Here is an 8611-nt window from a genome sequence, read left to right as displayed (position 1 = left end):
AGTGACGCTCCAACACAGGATGAAAGTGTGTGTGCGTGCACTGTAATATCCAGGCATGAAATATCATTTCCTAATTTAATCACATTATGCAAACCTGGCTTGGCTGGGGCACTTTGAATATCAAGGAATTCTTAGACACAGCACAGATGAGCAATGCAGACAGAGAATCAGGATCTGCCTCCAGTAATTACATACCACATCCATGGGATGGAAAATACCTCCCTCCTCATTTTCCTTTTTGGGTACCTGCGAGTCTTTGGAATGTTTTATGAGGAAAAGTCTGGTGCCTGAAAGGCCAGGACATCTCCAATGACCTGTGAGTGGGAGGAAGTTGCATGATTTGGATTCACTTGTTGATCAGATGCTCAAGATGAATAACGGACACGCCACATAGGAGCAATTCTCTAAAACATCAAGACTTCCCAACATTTTGGACACCCTCATTCCTGCAGACCCACAGAGACACTTCAGAAGAGTCAGGGGTCGTGGAGGACCAATTCTTGTCTGTACTGGAGTCCCCTCCCAGCTCACTGTCAAACAAGACCATCCCCTGTCATGTCCTCTCCCTTTCCATCGTAAGAGAAAAAAAACATTTTACACAATTCCAGGCTCAACCCTGGTATAAATTCCCATGCTGATTACAAATCTCATAGTGGGAAAATACATAGGATTTTGTCAACAAATAATAAGAGATCCAGACTCAGGGTTTCTATGCTTGTTACAAAACACACTGGAATTTCAATTCTAAAGGGGAATGAAACAAAAAAAAAAAATCTTTTTTGGATTAATTTTGAATGAATGACAAATCTAGGGAAACCACATACTAATCCTTGACAAGTGAAAAAGAGAGAAACTCTTCAATCCCTAAGAGTCAGCTGTCCCAAGGGCAAACCAAGGGTAACATGGAGCTGTGACTGTGCTGCATCATTAACGCCAGGGAGCAGAGGCTGTGTTGGAATTCCACACAGCTTTGGACAGACTAAATAATTACCTTTAAACAGGCACCTTAAAAGCAACAGGGTAATAACAGCTCTCAGTGTGAAACAACCCAATAACCAGAGTTTGCTGACCTGTAGTTAATGCATTCCTTCCTATAGGAGAGTCCATTAAATTCCCAACTTTACATGTGGATTCCAAGGAGCCACACAGCCAGTGAGCAAGGGAAGTTTTTCCTGGTGGAGCAACTGAATCAAAGCACCAACACTGGAAACATTTTCAAGTCACGCAGTAAAATAAATGTTTTTTGTGAGGGTGACATGATGCTCCTGAGATTATTGGTGTAGACTCTGCTCTCCCTGTCCATGTGCAGGATGTGAAGCCTTCGTGATCCAAACAGAGTTGGCAGAGTCTGACCTAGCCATCAACCAGAATGTGGTCATGCTGAGCCACAAGTTATCACTTTGGTCTTCCCACCTCAGCTCCTTTATATGGAAAAGAATTCCCACTGTGGCTATCTGAGCATTTCCAATAGGATACCATAAATAGTAAAAATAATTCCAGAAATTGAACATCTACCCAAACTTTGCCCCCATGATCATGGTGCTGAAGCATCCCAGAATTTTTCCAAGGCAGGAAATATTATGACAGTGAAGTCCTGGGTGGTTCCTTTGTATGTTTTTATACTGACATCTTCATATGCTTCTAATTTGATTATTTTCAGCAGAAAAAAAGTTAAAATTCCTGAGATCCAGAAGGATTTCTCATCAGGATACCTTTGTTTTAGTAGCAAAGGTTATAGCCAAAGAAAATGTTAAATGGAGACAACTCAGCTTTTTTTGGGGTGTGAAATGAGTTCAGAGAAAGATCAATTAATTACTCCAAGCCAAGAAGTTCTGCAGCACCTCAAGATGTGTCTGGATGATGCAGCTTCTCACCTGACAATGTCTCTGCTGCGCAAAAGTGCCTTAAATTCTTATTGAGTTTTTCCACATTTAGAACCTTACATTCACTAAAAAATCCCCAAGGGGCAGCATTTTCTTGGTGCAACTGAACAACTTGCACCCAACAAAAAATAACTGGTCCATCATCTTCCTCTGGCCCAAAATTCCATGTGTTCTCTGTGATTCTATTTGTTATCTCACACAACTGAGAAGTTTCAGCTAATTCTGCAATAACATCTTGGGTTTATCCTTAAATCACACATTCTTCCCACAGGACATTCAAGGTCTTCCAGTCAAACTTTTCCTTTGTCACACACCTGATCAAAGTGGATTCTTTTATTGGATGAGATTCAGAACATCAGTGGCTGAAATGCTGAGTGCCTTTATTCAGGAATTATGAGAGTTTCACCATATGTTGAAGACCTTATTGGCAGCTACATGGCATTATGACCAGATTCCTGTGCAGATTGGGTATTCCAGGGATGTCGCTTTTTCAGAGAGATTTTTTTTTTTTCTCAGCATGCAGCAAAACCTTTCAAAAAAAGGAGCAATTCCTATGGAAACATTTTATCCAATCCAAATATCTGTCTCTGTTTCAGGAGGGTTATGTTTATGTTCCCACAGTACCTTGTTGTGCCATCAAACATCAAATCCTCATTGTATTAGACCCTGTGCTGAAATGTCTTACCTGCAAATTTCTATTTCAGTAGGTAAGTTTACAAAGGAAACAGTTACCTGCACCTCACTGAAAATAGATGTGACATAAAGAGCTGAAGGGATGCAGGGAGTTTAGGAAACGGTTGGGATTCAACCACAGATAAATCAACTCGAGCACCATAACTACAAAAATCCCCCAAAATTTGTTTCAACAGTCGGTTTTAAAGATATAATCAGTATGTTTATAATTTTATTTCCAGTGATAAAAAACTCTCTCCTTTCAGAATCTCTGTTCTACTTCACTACCTGCAAAAACATTCCAGCAGGGAGGCAGGACACATAGGATGCAGGCACTGCTGAGGAGGAGAACGCTAGTGGAAGGGCCAGTTTGCTCAGTTTGGACCATGAAAACAACCTTTCTTACACCCTCTTGGTAATGTGCTGCTGCTTTGCCTCTTAAATGGACCCTGGCACCACAGGGAATTATTTCAGCCCAGGCCTCCCACTCCTGACCCATTTTCATTTCATTTCCTCTCCCAGCCCTGTCATATGGCAGCAGCACATTATGTATTATATATTACAGATTATGGCTTTTGGAGTTTCCTGCTAATTTGGTCATCACAGAGATCGTCCAGGAACACACAATAATCACCATGAGAGATGAGACCAGTCCTGTAGCACAGACAGCCCTGACTCGGGCCCATTCAGGTTCTCTTTGTGAGGAAGATGAGATTTGGTACAAAACTTCTCAAAAAAAAATTCTCCAAAGTTCTCCAGTGCAAAAACGGGCACAGGGCATCGACAGCCCATCCTTGCCTTGTCAGAGCACAGGGCAAATGGGAAAGTTTCAGACAAACTGAAGCATTCAGCTCTCCCCAGGAAAGTGAGGAAGGCCCAAGAGATGGGAAAACCCAATGGATCATCTTTCAGAACATTTGGCATATGGACCATTTAGAGAATACAAAGGTCTTACCTGGTAAAGCAGAAAACCTAGCCGAAATGCTAAAAAAATTTAGGAACATTCCTGTTTTAAAGCATTCCTAAAAAAAAGTTGTCAGTGCCTTTGAACCTGCTGAGCCAAGGAGTAATTCAGAAAATCTTGTGAGGAAAAATAGCTCTGTTCAGCTCAGCTTGGGGCAAAATGTTTTCTACTAATTCCATGTGTTAATAAGCTTTTTCATAGCTTTTGAACATAAAGAACCTTTTGCTTTAGTACCCTGTAAATTTTGATGCCAACATGGAAACCAAAACCGTAACTGTGTGGCTTCACAGCTCCTAAACACATCAGGAAGGGTCAACCTCAAATCCTTTCCTGGCTTATGTGAACACGGGACATGGAGCTCACACAACCAGCCTTCCCCTGGCTCATCACAGCACATCAATTCCAAGGCAAAAACCAACACAAAAACCTTGGACTATTGGATATGCCCAAGCAAAGCCCCCAGCATGATACTCTGGGCAGGCTTCTCATGTGCGTTGAGTGAACGCTGTAAGACAAATTAAATTAAAACCCTCTTTTAATTCTTTTCTTCTTGAAGGTGCCCACTAAGAATTATGTGAGTTTGAGGACTATTACCAAAAAAAAAAAAAGAAAAAAAAGAAAAAAGAAAAGAGAAACAGGTTTGAACTGTATAATTTTAAATCAGAGAAAATAAGGAATAAGTAAACCCTGGAAATCCTTTCATATCCCAAACTCAGCCTTGCCCAGTAACAAAATTTTCAAATATACAAGAAACTGCTGTCCAAAAAAAGGAAAACCACCAAATGAGCTGACAGCTTTGGAAATGTTTTCCTAATTCTCATGTCAGAGTCTGGCTATGTACTTGAAAGTTTCTGATTCCCATATAATCCAGCTGGGGACATTTTAATTACACAGACAAGTGCATTTTCTGCTCCAGGCAGGCCCATAATGCCACCCTTGAGCCACAGCCTCTGCACACTGCAGGCTTGTTGGGAGGGAGCAAATGAATGGGTTGTGATATCCCACATTCCAGACCATTGCAGACTTTGGCTGATTTTTTTTTCTTCAGCAAATTTTCTGTGGGATCACAGAAAGTCCTTTGAAAACAGTACCGTGTGGTGCAGGAGCTTTTCCTCCCTGGCACAGCTGCTGATAAAATCTTGTGAGCATCCTCACTGCAAGCACACAGCAGTAAATGTCCAGAGTAGCTCTGCAAGGGAGAATAGTAATATCCTAAAAAACCGGAAGATTTACCTTAACTTCACATCCCTGCTTGTCAGTGCTTGGACAAACTAGGACAGGATGGATTCCAGCTGCTCTGGAAGCTGTTGGGTTTTTGGCAAGTCACTGGCTATCTTCCTTTCTGAAAATATGGATAATTACCTGTTTCACGGCACAACTGCCCAACATTTGTGAAAAATAAAGTAACCATCTTTCAAGGGAAGGAACAACCCTTACATCCCACCTGCCACTGCTGGATAAGGCTCTGGTCCTTTCTCCTTCAGTTCTGTGACCACCAGCTGATCTGCAAGGCAGGAAGAGGACAAACCAGTTTGGGAGAAGGTAGCAGCATGCGAGATCACTGCCCTCTGCTGAATCCAGAGCTGGGGAGACACACAAGTGTTCCCTACTACCCAAAAACTCTGGGAGCAGGGAATGGCATCGGCCACGTTCCCAGAGCAACATCTATCAAGAGGAGATCAAGCATCACTGAGGCCCATGGGTGTTTTGGTGGTACAGCAGCAGGATATTGTCAATAATCCTCAAAATACTGACACAAAAAATTATGCAGTTTTCTTTGTCTGCTGTAAATTAACTCGAGGAGATCCACAATTTTCATGTTTGTGCATAAACAGGAGACATATTTAACAACATCAAGGAAACCTCTACTAAGCAAAAAAGTAATTTAACCAAATCAAAACACACTCAACCAAGAAATCACTTCAGAGGATTCAGTGATTAGGTTGGCCCCACCTTGTAAGGTGGGATAAGAGTTGATTTATAGATCAAAAATTATACCACACTTGCTGGCATTCAGATATAGCCATATTTTGATTTTCTCTCTAAAGATTTGATCAGCAGAATTTAGTTTTTCGTAAATCTTGCTAACTTTACTGTATTACACAGGAAAAAATACCATCCTGGCAGTTCTGAAACAGATCCTTTTAGAAACCCTCTCCCCATGCCCCAGCAGTGAAGGGTTTTCTTTGCCTTCCACAGCTGTCTCGAGTTAAACTATATGAATCAGCTTATTGGATAACAACCTAATTGCACATTAGCACAGAAACAAAACACTTAAACTGTCACTTTACATTTTCAAGACAACTAACTTATTTTTTAACATAGTCCTCAGCCAGTCAGAGATCTAAACCAACATAGTCAAGGGCATGGAAAATAGACAAGTTGCATATTTTAATTCCACCATTTACATTTTGCCTTTTTTTTTTATCTGTTAAAACAACTGATGTCTGTTTAGCTTGGTCACTGAAAATTTCCTGCACTAAATTACTGTTGATGGCTGATAACAACGCACGGAAACTCTATGTATGGTTAAAGCCTGAAAGAATTTTAAATAGCTTAAAGGATAGACTTTTTACAAGTAGGATAAATTAATTTTTCCTTAAATATATCCAGTGCTTCACAGGTAGCAAACAGGTTTTTTTCTTCCTTAAATGCTAAGTTATTTAATACAAAAGGAATATTCTGTCCCTGCTTCAGATGGGAAAATGGACTCAACCAAATCCTATGAGCATAATCCCTAATGTCAGCCCTGGCATGGGCTGCCTCTTGGAGGAGTCTACTGTCAAAATTAGAGACAGGAGCAAAGGAAAACACATCCTTGGGAGAGCTCAGCCTGATCTCTCCCTTCTGCTCCCACATCTTGACTCTGGGAAGTGACAGCTCCATTTGGTGACAATGTTTCTGCCAGTGACTGATCACCATGAACAGAAGTCAAACTCAGGGACTGTCGAGAATGTGCTGTAGGATTGATCACACACACTTTGTTTCTATTTTTTGTTATTATTATTATTATTATTATTATTATTATTATTATTATTATTATTATTATTATTATTATTATGCAGTCTCACTAATTTCAGGTTTGCACTGAAACCTGTCCTTGCTTGAGGCCATTCACCTTCCCAGGGCTGGAGCATCTCTTGGTATAACAGAACAGGGCTGTGGATTACTTGAAGAAATCCTGGGGAAATTTAGGTGAATCAGCCTGGGGGGCTCCCCCTCAGCAGCAGCTCCCCATAAAAGTGAATACAGCAGGATGGGAGACAGCTTCACCTTCCAGGCATTTCAGTTTTTGATTGATGTCTCTTCTTGGCTGTCACTTCACTCAAGACAACTTTCAAGTCATGGAGTCACTTTTAGGCAGCAAAACTGTCCTGGCACCATTACAAATTTGTGTGAGACCAATTCCACAAGGCAGCTGAGCTCTGATGGCTCCTCTGGGCCAATGCTTCTGGTCACAGGGAAGTCCATCCCAAAACACAGATTTTCTTCCATGGTAAGGTGTAATTAACACCAAGAAAAAGCCCTGTGAGCAATGCACCTACGTTCACATTCCTCTTCCAGCAAAGCACAAAACAACCCGATGTGGCCTAAGGCACAGAGAATCTGTAAACTGATCTTGGAGCTAACTCCAAGCTCTGGAGAGATGAGCTGGTGATGATCTGCTCCCCAGGAAAAGACCATCCTTAAACAGGAAACCTAACATGAGAAAAAGGGCCTTCTTAACTCTTTGGGCCCTGAGGCTTTGAGAGCAAAACACATGGTCAGAATTACCAGGCAAGGCAAGGCAGAGCAGCTCACCAAGGAACAGTGCCCAAGGAACAAGGTACCTTGACGACTACATTCATTTCTCATAATATGAACCACAAAAATTAGTACAAAGCAGTATTTTCTTGCAGTGATCAATTATTTCAGAGATTTCTTATGAAAGCGAGGCCTGTCATGACAAATTCTTTCGAAAAGGGATTCCTGGTTTTCAGAAGCTTTAGGGCTAAACTTGAAGCAGGTAAGAAGTTTTTTATTTTCATTAACTTAAATATTGATTGTTCAAAAAGATTCAATGTATTATTGTCAAAAATGAAAACTAGTTTCTGAATTTGAATATCAGCACGGTAGACATTTTAAAAAATAAGTTATACAGCAGTGTATCACATTTTCCTTAAAAAGTATGAATTCTTGGAAAGTCCTCAAAAAATCTCCTTTGTTAGAGGCTACAGTCCAATCTTATCATGGGCCAGTTCTTTTGTTCCTGGTTTGGAATCAAGGGCTGTATTTATTCATTCCTCAAGGTTGCTGCTCAACTGGCTTCAGATGCAACCCCTTGGATCTTCCTTTCCATGGGGGATTCAGATCCTGGGCCCTGCCCTTGGGCAAAACATATGTTCCACTCCAACCTGGATCCAACCAGAGAATAATTGTTTTATGTTTATTAATCACCTGCATTCAAATAGGTGCCAATAAAAACTCCAGGCAGATTCTCTGCTAGGCTCACATCATCCAAGAGCTCCACACCCCAGTTCAGTGTCTGAACAATGAATCCCTCCAATGAAGAGGCATCACTGCTTCAATATGCAGTGACAAAAATATCACATCAGCTCAGCCCCTCTGCAGTGATGAGTTTGAAATGAGACAAGAAACCTGCAAAAACATTCAACATCGGTGGTAAAATAAATTAAGAGATACTGCATTAAGCTAAACAAGTACATTAATGCAACACGAAGGGGTGAGATTTCAGTGGTAGAACAACGCTCTGACTCTGCTTGTGTTAAATGCGACCTGCCAAGCGGAAATTGTCAGGCTAGGAACTGCTGAGTGAAAAAGTTTAAAAGGTTTTCAAGAGATAAAGTGAATTTCGGCAAAACGTTTCAGAGTTCTGTGTCATTGGCCTTAAATAAAAGCCATTGCAGCCATTGCACCAAAACCAGCTGTAATTAAACTCATTCTGGGAAGAATTAAACTACAAAGCCTGATGGGACTCCAGGGAAGAATTAGATTTAAGTAAGAGGCAGGGTGAGTTAAGGCACTGGAGCTGCAAATTTCTTCCGTGTCATAAAGCAAGTCTTACTCTCATCCAGTTCTCATCCATTCCAGA

This window comes from Poecile atricapillus, chromosome 24, assembly GCF_030490865.1.
Source record: "Poecile atricapillus isolate bPoeAtr1 chromosome 24, bPoeAtr1.hap1, whole genome shotgun sequence".
NCBI classification, from domain to species: Eukaryota; Metazoa; Chordata; class Aves; order Passeriformes; family Paridae; genus Poecile; species Poecile atricapillus.
This window is presented reverse-complemented; position numbering follows the sequence as displayed.